General features: G+C 42.7%; 1 long non-coding RNA gene across 2 annotated transcripts; it reads left to right on the top strand.

The window, feature by feature from the left end:
- The first annotated feature begins 325 nt into the window (after positions 1–325).
- LOC122466411 lies at positions 326–10,648 on the top strand. Of its 2 annotated transcripts, none has more exons than XR_006291858.1 (3): positions 326–468; positions 6,284–6,539; positions 8,699–10,648. It is a non-coding gene; the product is annotated as an uncharacterized LOC122466411 (long non-coding RNA). The 2 variants fall into 2 exon arrangements; XR_006291857.1 differs by lacking the exon at positions 326–468 and adding an exon at positions 3,795–4,958 and having other exon boundaries at positions 8,699–10,323.
- Positions 10,649–15,854: the final 5,206 nt, after the last annotated feature.

Here is a 15,854-nt window from a genome sequence, read left to right as displayed (position 1 = left end):
ATTAAGTCAATTGATTCCCCTACTCTGTCTAGACTTTTTGCCTTGTGTGGCCTTTTGGCAGTAACTAGGATAGCATCTCTCCTCTCTGATTCCTTTGCAACTCTGGTGGATTCTTCTGCTTCCAACAAAAGTCAGAAGAAATAGAATTGCTCTTCTGTTCTTTGGGTTTTGTTATATGCCCTGTAGAGGGGTGGCTGCCCCACTCCTGGAGAACAGGGGTTAAAAGCAGCCAAGCTAGGCTGATTGGGGAAGCAGCCACAGCTGGGGCCACACCCAATCAGGCCCAGCTGGCCCTGATAAGAGGGCTTGGGGCCAGGAGCTGGGGGAGTCTCACTCTAGCCCTGGAGTGAAAAAGGCCTAGCTGCCTGGGAGCAAGGTACCTGAGGCAAAGCAGTGCTGGGGAAGGGCAAAAGGAGCTCCAGCCCGGTAAACCCCCAGGCTGCAGGTCTTGTTGGAGGCCTATAAAAGGTACTGGGGCTGCAGAGGGACAGCCTGGGGATTGGCAAAGGTCCTACCACCTTGCTAATGATGAGTGGTTTACAGACTGCACTCTGCCCCAGTGAAAGAGGGCTAGATGATGACTGGCAGTAGCCACTGAGGAAGGTGGGTTTAGAGGGTTGGGGGTTCCCCTGGGAGGGGAGATCCAGAGCATAGACCCAGAGTAAGGGGGTACTGCTGGGGGCAGAACCCAGAGGTAAAGAGGCACCAGGGTCCAGGAGGGACATGGGGCCTGAGGCAGGTTAGACACGGGCCAGCAGAGGGGGCTCTGGAGCTGAGCTAATTCCCAAGAGGACCAGCAGGAGGTGCTGCACTGGTGCATCTTGATCTCAGTACAAGCCCTCATTATGCTCATCCTATACATGTCCAAGTACGTTGTGTGTCAACCTGAGAACAAATCTCATTCTTCTTTGTCCTTTCACTTCACAAAATTCCTTTGTCTCCTCCATGAATTTAAAGTAGCTGGAGTAACCTCTGGACAGTGGTTCCACAATTGTTCCCCATGAAGCATAAAGGCCTTAAAAGCCTAAACATTCCCCATGGGTATGCTAAAAGAATTGTCAAGGAAGACTCCCAAAAAGCTTTGTAAGTAATGCTAAGAGAAAGGTAATAGGAGTTTATTAACAGATATCATTTAAACTGTTTTCAAGAGTAAAAGATCATAATATAATTTTGCAATCCATTTTAAGACACTTTCTGCTATACTAACCTGTAGCTGAAATTGCAAGAAATGGTACGCTGGTTAAGACAGTTAAGAAAATGTAGCTCACCATGCAGGTATATGGAAAACTTGTTTTTGCTTGTGCTAAAGTTATATAGAAGCTATTAAAAATAGAGATGTTACAGCTCAGAGGAATTACATTGGTATTTCTGCTCTGTGGCCCAGCAAGGGCACCCACTCTAGGCTCCATGCTCACCAGCTGTCACTGCTTTTTGGTGGAGACAAACAGGGTGTTTCCACGCTGCACAGTTCACGAACTATGATATGATATCCCCACCAAAAGAAAAACTGAGTAAGCAGGCCTGTACTGCTTTCTTACACAGTATAATTGCCACAAGTATAAGTTACCACACAGCTCTTTATAAGTATGGCGGGGTAGGTACACCCCCTCATGGGGTGTCAGGTCACATAGGGATAAATGGAAGGGCGGAGGCGATTCTGCAGCTGGTTAGGTCCTATGCTGATGACCCTTACTGTAACATGGGGTAGTGTTCCTTAGTGACTAGAGTCACTAAGCAGCCCTTCCTATCAGGGTAGTGTGGTCCAATGGCCAGAGTCAGTGAAGAAACCCACCTCTGTGAAATTGCATGGCTGGTTGGCCCATTGAGGGAGTGGGGTGCCACTCGGGGGGTGTGGCACACCAGGTAAGGGGGCTCGGGCCCTCCTTGCTCCTCTGAGCCTCAGCCCAGGTCCCTGATGGTGGTGGGGGTGCTCACCACCGAGTCAGCAGAGATCTTCCTGAAACACGCTGACCGGCGAAGAGTTCAAGTCCCTTGGGCTGCTTCTTACCCTTTCCCTCTCATTGAAACCCCTAGGGTCTCTAGGCCACGCTCCCCTGGTGTCATCCTTTCTCTGGACTCGTCATGCAGCCTGGAGTTTGCAGTCAGAAGAGCCATAGTCGGGGTTTGTAGCAACTCCCTACAGGGCACTTGCAGTCTGCATCCTTGCGCATCAGCAGCCTTCTGAGTTGGGCTGCTACCTTTTATATGCTTCCTCCATGCTGCACATACCTAGCAGGGTCGGAGAGATGGGGCTTCCTTAGCCTGCCAAGCAGAGTTAACCCTTTCAGGGCTGGTGCAGGGTAGGTACACCCCATCACAATAAGCAATCACATTTATTTGTAAGGTAAAAGCAATACAGAGAAAAACATAGGAATGGCCATCCTGGGTAAGAACAATGGTCCATCTAGCCCGGTATCCTGTTTTTCAACAGTGGCCAGTGCCAGATGCCTCCAATTGGATGGACAGAATAGGGCAATTTTCAAGAGATCTGTCCCCTGTTGTCCAGTCCTAGCTTCTAGCAGTCAGTTATTCGGGAGTTGCTGAAGATTCTGGCTAACACCCATTGATAGATACATTCATGGAGGATAGGTCCAATTCTTTTTTGAACCCAGTTATACTTTTGGCCTTCACAACATCTCCTGGCAAAGAGTTCCACAGGCTGATGACTGCATTTTGTGAAGAAGTAACTCCTTATGTTTAATTTAAACATGCTGCCTATTAATTTCATTGGGTTCCCTGGTTCTTATGCTATTTAAAGGGGTATATCATAATTCCCTATTTACTTTCTCCACACCATTCATAATTTTATAGACCTCTATCATATCCCCCCTCAGTTGTCTCTTTTCTGAGAAGAAAAGTCTTTTCACCTCTCTTCATATGGAAGCTCCATACCCCTAATCGTTTTTGTTGTCCTTCTCTGTATTTTTTCCAATTCTAATATATCTTTTTTGAGATGGAGCAACCAGAACAGCATGTAGTTTTGAAGTTATGTGGCCTACTATGGAGTTATAGTGGCAAGAAATATATTTTCTATCTTATCTACCCTTTTCTTAATGGTTCCTAACATTGGTAGCTTTTTTAACTTCCACAACACATTGGGCAGATGTTTTCAGAGGACTATCCACAATGACTCCAAGATCTTTCTTGAGTGATAACGGCTAATTTAGACCCCATCATTTTGTATGTGTATTGTTACGAATTACACCTGGTAGGACACGCACACAAATGCTACGAATTACACCTGGTAGGACACGCACAGTTCGAATCTAGGCTGAGGCACATAAACAAAGTCCACAACTGCAGAGCTCCCAAAAGACACTAAGTTTATTACGCTCAAGCGTGGTGCCCCCCTGCTAGCCAGGAGGGGACTCTCAATACAGATTATACAAAGGTTATATACTTTTTAACAAAGCATGTTGCCCTCGTGCATCGGAAACCTTAGCCAATAAACAAACCCGTGTCTTATCTACCACCTATCCCTGCTTGGTGCATTCCTCGTGCTATACCAGTATGTTAATTACACAGCATGGTCCTAAAGCCATGCATCAGTAACCTTTATTATCAGGATGGGAGGCCTCATATCAAGGCCAAGAGGCAGGGAGTTAGAGATTGACAAAAACCAGATACTGGGAGTCAAGGCAGGCTGGAGACAAGGAGGAGGATTTTCACAGGGATTCAGTATCTAAGGATCATTCCTCCTGGTGTATGATGTGCTGGCATTTAAACAATGGTGGGCCCCAAACCAAAATGGAGTCACATGTGCTAACTTTTCCTTAACAGTATCTGGGATTATATTTTCCAATGTGCATTACTTTGCATTTATTAACAGTAAATTTCATCTGCCATTTTTTTGCCCAGTCACCCTTTAAGCCCAGAGGGGGCCAGATTTCCACATCCCCAAAATGTGGTTATAAAAAAGGCCTAAAGTGGCTGAAACTGGAACAGAAGAAAGAAGGTGCTCCCACAGGATTAATGGTTAGGGCAAAACCTTATCTCTTTAAGGACCTGGGACCAAGAGCCCTTTAGTGTAGAGAGACAGGAGTCCTGTCTCTAAGTCAACTGGGATGAGGAAAATATATATATGCTTCCTTCTCCTTCTTAACAGGTGTTAGCAGAAGGAGGAAGCCTACTAGGAAAAGGGATTGAGTAGAAAATAGGGACCAACGGGAGAGAAGTGGCCAGTTGGCAGGAATTGCAACCCAGTTTTGGGAGGAGGCCTGTGGATTCCTGATCTCAAGAAGGAAAGACTTCCTGTATTTTATCCAGCCCTGGGAGGTGGGCTATAAACTCCTTATCCAAGGAGGTGTGGAGGAAGAGAAACTGCTTTACTCTAACCCAGCCCTAGGACAAGTGCTGTAGATTACTGATCCAAAGAGGGAAACTGCGTCTATCTTAACCCTGCTCTGAGAGGGGACTGTGGACTCCTGATGCAAGAGGAAAGAGGCTGATTGAATTGTGACTCTTCCTCAAGAGGAAGGCTGTGGACCCCTGACCCTAAAAGAGGGAATTATTGGAATTGGTACCCACCCCACCCCCTGGAAGGAAGGCTTTAGACTCTTGGTTCCCAAAGAGTGAGACGAGAGTTACAACCCATCAAGGAAGCCTACCCAAACCTTCACACCAACCCCAGAGGGCATTGGACCAAAACAAAGCTGAAGAAGATGGAAATTGAGACAGGGTGCCTGCTGAACTACCTCGGGACACAAGAAGATGTACTGGAGGTGGTAACCCTACAATACCCACCCTAATAGCCTGATTTTCAGAGGTGCTGTGAATCTACAGCTCCTGTTGACTTTGGTGGCAGTTAAGAATGTTCAGATGCTATGAAAATAAGGCCACTGATGACTTGCACAACATCACATAGCAAATCAGTATCCGAGGCAAGAACAAGAAACCAGTTCTTCAGTGATTACCAGTGAGACTAAATGCATCCCTGCATTCACATCCTACACACTATTGTAAGAATCTTTGTACAAAGTATGCCTTGTCAAGTATCATTTGAAAACTAATAACTTGCTGGTCAATAATATGATGTGTGCAGCAATATTCTATGTAAAGCTATAAACATAAACTGAAATTAGGTCTGAAATGTGTTTACCAGACAAGTCTGAGGTCGCTAGCAGGTGTCCTTAAAGTTGATGGGCAATCACCTGTCAAGTGGCCACTCTTTGGCAAGGAACGGGGACAGGAACAAAGTGATCTGAATTTTAACAAACAACAGCATTGAACTTCTTTCATTGCAAAACTTTGTCTCTGTCCTGAGAGTGGAAATTACCTTTATCTAGGAGTAGACCTTAGGAAAATACATTTCAGAGGGTGACTGAATTATAAAAGGGAGGGGCAAAAACACCCAAGGTAACTGTCCCTATCCATCTCTAGCTTTCACCTAAGAACATAATGCCTTTGGACTTCGGGAGCAGAATTTGGTCAGCAATGTTACTGGAAACATGTGGTAAGGGACTTCACCTTGAACCAAGTCTAGTTTGTTGAGTTTTAGTAGTAGAAAGAATTGTATTTTAATTTCTCTTGTAGCCATTTCTGACTTCATTGCTCTATACTTGTACTCAAAATCTATCTTCATAGTTAAATAAACTTGTTTTTTCTTTAATCAAAATTAATCCAGTATTGTGAATTGTTGGAGTAACTCCATTTAGGGTAGTAAACTGTTGAATATTGTTCCCTTAGATGGACAATTGACCTAAAATACCTGAACTGTCCAGGAGAGGGCTGGGCAGTGCAGAACAAACGTTTTTGGGGAGGGAAATCTGGGACTGTGTTGGGGTCATCCTGCAAGTAGTAACCAAGGCTGCTGAAAGCTAGAGTGTGGCTGGTATGGTGTGGACTAGCTAATGGGGTCAGAGTTGCTGGACCAGGGCTGTGACGTGCATGCTGGCAAGATGATTGTGAGTGACCCAAGTTGGAAGTTACAACAGCAAAGCAACGTGAGGCACCTAAGGTTGCAGGGCAGGAGTGACATGGCCCCTCAGTGGTTTGGATTGCACCCCAGAATGTCATTATAATTCTCTTGCTATAACCACTAGACAGTTGCTCCCTGAATCAATACAACACAATGAAAATTCAGTATCACAGCGGAAAGTCAGTGTACCACAGTGGGGAAAAAATCAGTACAACACAGTGAACACGTATGTAAAATAAAGAGCAGAAGTAAATTTCCATATTAAAGTATGGAGTTGAATAGAAGTATCAAACAAAGTGCTGCTGATGTATTTCAGTGTGGGCACATTTTCTTTAATTAGTAGGTGTCTATTTGCTACTCTAACAGAAAAGAAACCTCAACAAAATAGGAAGAGCCACATGACTCCCTTGGCAAATGCAAAGGAAAATTACATTCCCATTAAAAAGAATAGAAAGATCAGCACAAAGAAAGGAAAGGAGAGACAAGAAGCATAAGAAATGCATCCTCAACAAAGTCTGGAGACAAGCTACAAGATGGATGTTGCACACACAAAATCATTTGAAAATGAAGGGACCTCTTGTGGATAATTCACTCCAACAGCGTTCCAAATGTCAAGTGTTAGGTAAGTTTCAAGTCAGGTGGTGCTTCCTTTGTTAAATAATACTTGCCCATATTTTTGTGTTTAGTACCTGGATTTCTTTTTAAGGAAAAAGAATTCTTTGAAATGATTGGAAGGGAAAACACTTTGCTTGCTGTACGAAGGAGGGATTAGCTTGGATCAAGTGATTAGGAGTCCGAAGTCTTGGTTTATTATCCCTGCTCTCACTAACTTGGTATGTGACTTAGAGTACTATTACCTAAGATGGAGATCTAAAATTAGACAAGTAAATCCATATTTATGCACTTAAATAAATGTTCTGAATTTCAAAGACACACAGCTCCCATAGACTACATCTCAATATGAATGTAGCTCCCTAACCTTAGGCATCCAAGTTTGAAAATTTTGGCCTCGCTATCTCTGTGTGTCGGTTTGCCAGTACTTACTAATTGTTTGTGGAGTGATTTGATATCCTTGGAAGAAGGCAGCAACATAAGTTCAAAGCAACATTATACTTAAAAACACCTTCTAAGGCCAGATCCTCAACCCCTGCCATGATCTTTCCCCACAGTGCTATACTGGCTGTACACTACCTGCATATAGAGGGGAATCCTCAACTTCTCCTTTAGGGCAGCTTTCTGGCTGCTTTGCCTGCTGAGGAAGCACAAAATAATTTGGGCCAAGGATCTGCTTCTTTATTCTCTTTAAAAAGAAAAGGAGTACTTGTGGCACCTTAGAGACTAACAAATAGTTTCTAAGGTGCCACAAGTGTTCCTTTCCTTTTTGTGGATACAGACTAACACAGCTGCTACTCTGAAACCTGTCTTTATTCTCTTTATGGCTCAAATATATTTTTCTGAGAATCAGAGAAGTGGCTCAGTAACCGAGGGAAACCGAAAATTTCCCCACAGAGCATTAACGGAGACTGCAATTGTAGGCAGTCCCTGTGGCAGAAAAGTTCTTATCAGAGCTGGGTGGGAACTAGATTTTTCTATTTCATTATTTCAAACTTTTTTCCATTACAAAACTAAAAATCAAGTAATTTTGAAATTACCCATGAAACAAAATTCCATAAACATATTTTTGGGTTGATAGTGATTTCATTTTGCTAAAAATCAAAACAGTTTGTTCTAATTTTGACATTTAAAAATTGATGCTTTTTTCAAAAATCACTTGAAAACAAAACAAAAAAATCAGTTCCAGAAATGCCAAAATGGGACATTATGAGATTACAGAAATATTTTATTCATGTTTTTTTTCAAAATGAGATTTCGGTAAAATCAGCACAGTTTTCTAAATGTTTTGATTTAGATGAAAATGGCATTTTTCCTTTTTTTTTTAAATCCAACTAGCTCTACTCTGATCGTAGAAAGGATATGATCCAATTATTTTCACTTGTCTATCTTAGATACTTATGACTCCCGTTATCATACGGGGTGAAAACCTCAGTCTTTAATGTATTTATCCTCACAACAGCCCTGAGAGGTAGGAAAGTTATCACCATTTTACAGATGTGAAACTAAGGCACAGAGTGACAAAGTGACTTGGCTAAGGTCATACAAAAGTCAGAGCTGGTCTCCCAAATCCTAGGATAGTGCCCTGATCTCCTTCCTCACTTCACTGTCTTCCACCCATATACATGGATTGCAGTCAGAATTTCTATTAACACTAACTGGATTGCCAAGTAATTTTATCCCATCTCACTACAGCACATTTTATGAATGTGCATCATGCTCCAGACCCAACAAATCGACAAGTTACATGCTGAGCAATTCTTCTTTTACTGACCAGTCTAAATCTAGTTGGTAACATTCCCTTTGCAGTAGGGGGGCAGTGTGCATCTTCCCCCCGGCTAGATAAGCAATACATTTCACTGTGAATATTACAGCATCCTACTGTTACTAGGCCAAAAAACCCTGACTCTGCAAACAACGATCTGGCAAGACTGTGCAAGTGAAAGAAATAACCCCATGTCAGCAACCCTTTGCACTGTAGAAAGAAAGCAAAATATAGCACTGACAAGGCACAAAAGTCTGTTACCTAGTCTTCTGAAGTTACGAATTAAGAGAGATTTATATTCTCCTCTGATGTTGGTAGAAACGACTCTGACAGTGCTGCTCCCTATTTGTTCAGGTGATTTTGATGAATGTAACTAATTGTTTTATTGCTGTTATCTGTTGCAGGTTGCTTAATAAGTCTTCATAAAATGCCTTAGGGAGGCCATTACCCTTCTAGTCTTTGAAAGGACACTATAAAATGGAACTATTAGACTATTCCTTTGAGGTTCCACACTGAAGACTGATAACTGGCAAGTCAAGAGTCTAGGCCAAATATATTTTATTAGGTGAAAGTAGTAATAGAGCTTCTACCAGGAATGGCACAGACCCTCAAGGGGGGAAGAAAGAGGCACTGTTGTGGATCTTTTATTTTTCTCCTTGAATAAAAGAATGAGCTCCCTAGAACGAGGAGAGAAAAATCTTGCTAGCACCAACCAATATTCCTGGACAAATTTTCTAATCCCAGAACACTGAGAGAGCCAGCCAGGTGCTTTGGGGCAGGAAGTGTCACTTATATTTGCACAGTGCCCAGCACAATGGAGCCCCCAATCTTGATTGGGGTCTTTGGAAGCTACCGTAATATAAATCTTCTGTGACATGGAAGATCTACAACAGAGAAGGTGGTCTGAAGTTTAATACTGTAACCCATTCTCTCTGCCATGGGTGGCCTCTGGGTGCTTGGCAGAAGTACCCCAGGTTAGAGTATGGCATTGGCCTCACTCCACAGCAAGATCTCGGGATGGATCAGGAGAAGTGCAGATGTGCACTAAGAAGACTTCCATTCCATCCACCTCCATGGAAGGAAGGATGTTCGCTTCAGTGTGGGGTGTTGACGAAAGAAAGAATAAGGAGACTCTCCCTTCAGAAAATCTGCTGTCCCTGCTCCCTAAGAGACTTATAATATTGCTTTGCACATCTATAGCCTCTGTCCTTCAAGGATCTCAAAGCAAGTAGGAATCAAGCCACTCACACACTTGTGAGATGGGTTAATATTATCCTCATTTTATAGATGAGGAAATTGAGGCACAAACAATCAAGTGACTTCCCCAAGGCCTCCGAGTCCATGGCAGAATTCAAAAGACTGAGTCCCTGACCGAGTGCCTATTCAACCATTAGATCTCACTCCTTTGAGAAGGCAACTGAGGATGACATGCAGATGTTATCAAATTCATTTCAATAAGAAGGGGATATAAGAGTGTAAGGCTTGCCATTTATGGCTCCAACTGTCAGGTAGCTCAATCAATACTTCCATTATCTAAAAGGGAAAATAAAACCAGGACTGAACCATTTTCCATCATTCCGAGTTACTCTTTTGTGCTATTGACCCTGGAGCACCTGCTTTGGAGGTTCAGTATTTGGGAAAAGGAACAAACAACTTTTGTAAAGCTGTAGCTGTAGTTGTTCAAAACTTCAAATTATTATATGAAGTTCTACGTGGGACCCCTCAATGGTCTCTGCAATAAAGTACTGACCTGTACTTTTTTCAAATCTGAATTTGCTCTTTGTATATCATTACTTCCAGGAGGTATAAGTGAAAAGAAATGCAGTGGAATAACATGCACTGAATTAATTGCCTTCTTTCTGGCAGTCTTAGGAGATAGACGGAGACAGAGGTCGTCTGTCAGGGTTAGGTCACGTTGTCAGGGAGTCATGCATGTGTGAAGCTTGACCTACTGCTATCCAAGCTGTAACACTCACTGGGTAAATAAAGAACATCAAACCTAATTTGGAGCTATCACTCTATCACTTTTCAACAGCACTAAAATTTACTTTAAACAAACATGCCCATTAAGCAAAGGTCATTTAAGTTTGTCAGACATTTGACAAATGGCCAATAACTCATAGTCCTTTTTCTATGTGATATTTAATGGCAAAAAGCATTAATTAAGCTAATGACCTTATCAGATCTTTGGCAGTTTTGAATTAAATTCAAGTATTAGGTCTGTAGAAAACTTGTTCCAGGGCAGTGCCTGCTGCTTTCTGATGATCCCCAGACATGAAGACAGTCATTTTCAAAAAGTGGTCACAGATTTTGGGTGCTTCAGTTTTTGCATGCTTAAGTTTGGCCTGACTTTCAACTCCTGAAAGCATCAGCTGGAGTTGTGGTGTTCAGTTCTTATATATTCCAGACTCAGGCTCAGACTTTAAAGAGTGCAAACACTTAGACTTGGTCTACATTACACCACAGGTCAATGTATGCTGACTTATGTCGACCAAGCTGTGGAAGTGTCTTTACTTAAATTTGGCTGACATAAGTGCCTCTCTACGTCGACTTAATAACACCACCTCCTTGAGTGGCGTAGAGTCAGGGTCAATGTAATTAGGTCAGTGCAATGTCAGTGTAGATAGTGCATGGCTTACACTGACTTTTATTGGCTTTCAAGAGCCCTCCCACAATAACCCATACTGACAATACAATCAACACAGGTGCGTGAGGACATGCACCGCTGATACAAGGGGCCAAGTGTTCACACACACAAGTGATTTAATAACTGTGGTGGCTGTATGCTGACGTAAATTCAGCTGACATAATTTTATAGAGTAGACATGGCATGACTCTCTAGAATCAGCAGGATTTGACTTCAAGTGTCACTACTCACCTGTGTAAGGTTCTGCATGTGTATAGGTGACTGCAGTTTGTTGCCCATCAATGCTCTTCATGCTTATGGAAGTTGAGAGGAGTAAAAGAGCTTCTCTTAGAGTGCAGTAAACTAAGCCAGAAAGCCCACCTTTTCACTGCTCTGATCCTGCTGCTGCTCTGTGCTGGTCAGTCTCCCTGTACTTTGTTAGAGTGGTCTGAGGGTGGCCATGGTCATAGACTAGTGAAAGTGCAGTCAAGGTTTGGTGTACAGCAGGAACATCTATTCCATGCACTCATTCTCCTGCCACATCCTCTTTGCCCTACTACGCAGGCTGCAGGGTGTGGAGTAGCTTATAAGTCCCTGTGACCTCTACACAACCAGAAGTTCACTTTTACATGGGGATGGTCCTCTACAGGCTGGTGCAGATAGCTTCACAGATACCTTATGCCAACAATGTGGCACAAAGTGGCTGAATTGTGCTGGAGGATCTGGCCCTATGTCAACAATAAGGTGACAACAGCAAATTCCAGTATACGGTAACCAAATGTAATACAACTCAGGTCACACCTACAGTATTTTTCTTTCATTAAAATGAGCATCTTGCTGAAGTTACTTTGCTACTGTCTGTGTTTTGTCAGAATTAATCATTGACTTGCTGTCAATGTGGCCAGCTTGCCATGCTAATGAAATCTCTGCATACTTTTAAGGGATCAGGTTCATTTTTATATTCCTATGAAAGAGTTTGAGAATTCAGCTGCCAGAACTAAGGGTCTATACTGTGTTTGAGCTGATCTCCTATCAGCACAGGCTTGCACAAGGGTAATGGCAATTTGCTAGGAGACTGAGGCCACACTAACTATGTATATATTTACATAAAATTTGTTACAAAAAATGAATGCACACAGCAGTCCCATTTACCCGCACTTACGTCTTCCTTGGTACATAAATAAATATGTTCTGAGATTTGTCTACCTATACCACACTCATCCTCATGATTCCTGATGTAAATGTAGTCCTTGCCCAGAAGTTACAGGAAGAGCGTAGCTAGAATTTAGAACTTCCTGGCTCCAATATGGTCATCAGTTTATCCTCTCATAATGTAAAAAAGCTTCATGAATATCAGGTATCCTTCAATCAAAGCAACAGTATGCCTAGTATGTGGTAAATTTTAAAAGCACGATGTGGACTGTTAGGCCTAGGTCTATTTATGAAGATCCCAAATTAAACCCTTCGGATCTTCCTTTTCTACATATATTTTGTAAAATTTCTTTCCTAAGGCAGAAGTATTGCAAGTCACCATAAGGAGGCCAAGGCCTTGTTACAGACATTGTGGGAAGACTTTGATATATCACAAATATTATCAATATATAATCTAGACACACAAGAAATAGAGAGAAACTGTAACACATCAGTGCAATTCAATCTAAGCTGAGATAGAACAGAAAGGCCGATGTAACAAATGCAGATACTGGCACTGTTAAGAAGCAAAAAGGCTCCAAGTGCCACCTGCTGGTCAAATGTCTCAACATGCCCATATGTCATTGGAGCTCCCTAGCAGAGACATTTTTCATCCCTGGAAAAAATAGATACTACTCTATTCCAGGCTGTAACTTTAATTCTCTTGCCAGGAAGAGCAATGGAGCCATCAAGAGACAAAATGACATTTCCCCCACCCAAGGTTTTGAACAAGCTGGCTAACTGCAATCCCAGAGTTTATGTTCCATCATACAATACCAGTCATTAAAGGTTTAGGCAGGTTAATTGGCATGGTAAATCTGCAGCCAGGGAAATCTAAATGCAACAACAAATACTACTCCCTAAAGCTGCTGTACTTGACTGAGATAAAAACCAATTGGTAATTGTTAGTTTCTTGCCTTTTCGCTCTCCCTTGGTGGAATGGGAGAGGGGTATCCTAGGCATTTAGATAAGTCTCTTTCTTCTAACCTCTTTTATCCTCATCACTCAGAGCCTTCTGTGGGTGTGTGACCATCTCTAGTAGCTTCAACATATTGGAGAATAACCATTTTATAACTGTCCCATGCATCCCAACAAGCTCTCTGAGGGCCAGAGCAGAGACAATGAGACAAGACAGGCCCCTTCTCAGCAGAGTTCAGCCAGTGGGAGGTTTTGCTAAGGTTTTCTCTACACTGAAAGCTTACACCAGCATAGCTACCATCTCTCAGGTCTGTGAAAAATCCAGACCCCTGAGAGACATAACTATACCAACCTAATCCCCAGTATAGACAGTGCTAGGTCGATCGAACAATTCTTCTGTTGACCTTTCAGGAAGGTGGATTAGCTACAGTGACTGGAAAACCCTTCCTGTCACTATAGTGAACCCTGGTCCACACTAAGAAATTAGGTCAGTATAACGATGTTGCTCAGGGGTATGAAAAATGCACACACGCACACAGACCCCGGAGCAACACAGTTAAGATGACCTAACCCTCCCTAAAATGGGAGAATTCTCCTGTCAACCTAGCTACTGCCTTTCAGGGAGGTGAAGTACCGATGCTGATGGGAAAACCCCTCCCGGTGGCATAAGTAGTGTCTTCACTGAAGTGCTACAGCAGCACATCTTCATTGCTGCAGCTGTGCCACTGTGCATTTTAAGTGTAGCCGTAGCTTAAGACAAATCCACACAGACATCAGCACTATTGTCTGCCTCGTGGCCCATGTTTTGCTTGAACCAGACATCACCTTCATGACAGAGGCAGAATAGAGTGCAGCTAATCAATCTTCTCTAATCCATAATTTAATAATCCTAACAGCCCCATGTGAAGCAAATAAGTATTGCTCTCCTGATTATTCAAATGGACACACCAAAATACAGAGATTAGGAACAGGCAGATTAAGAGTGGCCCATGTTTGGGGGGTGGTGAGGGGGCAGTCAGTGCATGAGGAACCAAATGTCATATCATGATGTTACTGCTGCATGGCACTGATTTCTGCACTGCAGTGACCAGACATTAACATGATGCCAACACCATGCTCCCTGCTGCCCAAGCAGGTGGGATTTTCTGTTTATTCTCAGTGGGTGAAAAACTGTGCCAACTCCTGCCCTATAAGGACCTGGTCAACAGTTGTACTGCAGGTCCAAGCTCAATGTTGAGTTCTGGCATTATGTGAAGAGAAACTTGGTCTATGCTATATTATTAATTACTATTCTGAGTTTTATTTTATTTTATTTTATTTTTTTTCTTGCTGGAATTTGAAGACTTATCTCTTAACTATGCCGAGCGCAGCTCTATTGCCCAGGGCTTGCAGTTTCTTCCCAGAGTATGGGGCCAGCACAGATAACACTAACTCACAATGGCCAAGCAAGCAAAGCATAATAACCACTATTCAGCCAGGCAATGCAGCCACATTCTTCGCTCAATTAATGGTTTCCTCCTTTTGTGACCTTTGTTCAACTGCTGACAACTTCTCGGCTTTCTCATTAATTTCTCAATTCTATAGTGTGGGCTGAAATCCCATTTCTGGGATGAGTAGGCTCTTCCTTGCATGACGCTTCGAGCTTTGGAGCCTCTATCACCTCATTTAGTGTTTGCAAGAGCACGCTTCACTCCCATTCACTGCACTTTAAAAAAGCCTCCCTTCTTCTCCCCAGCTCAGTATAACAAGTTCCCATCCTGACTATAGCGCATTAAGATTTTCAACTAATGCCTTAAATTTGCATTGCTCTTGAGTTCACAAAGACAATTGCTAAATAGTAGTTACATATGAAATGATGATTAAACACTTTGTCATGGTGCTGCTTACACCCTTTTTTCATTCCCCTGAATAGAGCCTTTTCGAGCATCAGGCCCAAGCCCCCTTCCTCTTTGGGATGGGGCCCCAAAGCACAGCCACTCCTGGACTGGGTCTCTGGATTGCACTCTCCTGGTAACCAGGTGTAATACCTACCACTTCTAATGGATTTAGCACTTGTCAGACTTTTCCTTTTGGAGCCTAGGGACAGGGTTAGTATGCAGTGACAGACAAGCAGCTCTCCAAAACAAAGTAAGATTTATTTGCCTATAAAATAGACAGTGCTTAGAGAAGTGGATTTAAAATAACAGAGGCATATTGTCTTACCTACACTCAGCATTCATTTTGAGCCCTTAGGTGGACATGATTTAGCCTTGGCATCCCCCGTTCTCTGGGGGACTGAGTTGTAGCCTGCTTGCTGCAGACCCTGGATCTCAATCAATCTGGGTCGGTCTGAACCATGCATTCTCTGCATCAAGTTCCAACAGAGCTGATCACTTCCCTCCTCCTTTTTGAACAGGGACATCTTTTAACAGCTCGGTGTCTTCTGACTCTCTCTTCTCAACCTTGACAAACAAAGATGTTACTGTGGTCGCATCTGAGGAGTTCCTGTTCACGGCTGAAAACCTGGCTATTGTGTTTGAGAAGAGCTCATTGTTTTACCTTTCCTGCCTGGTTACTTCTAAGGATCCTTTTTGCTCTAGCTGTGCCTTCAAGCAGTGTAATATCACACAGATACACTGAAGGGTATATGATAGTTATAAAAAATAATCAAAATATTTCCCAGGTTTCCACACAGTAACACAACCATTTTGTCTGTATATATCCAAGGAAAAGTTAATCTTCAATATTTTGCCTCAATGAGATGATTTAATTGGGCCAAAATCTTCAGTCATTCATCAAACAAACTCCCATTGATCTCAAAGGGAGTTTTTCTCAAGTCAGAAATG

This window comes from Chelonia mydas, chromosome 6 (assembly GCF_015237465.2).
Source record: "Chelonia mydas isolate rCheMyd1 chromosome 6, rCheMyd1.pri.v2, whole genome shotgun sequence".
NCBI classification, from domain to species: domain Eukaryota; kingdom Metazoa; phylum Chordata; order Testudines; family Cheloniidae; genus Chelonia; species Chelonia mydas.
The sequence above is the reverse complement of the archived record's forward strand: the minus strand, read 5'-3'. Positions and strand labels throughout refer to the sequence as shown.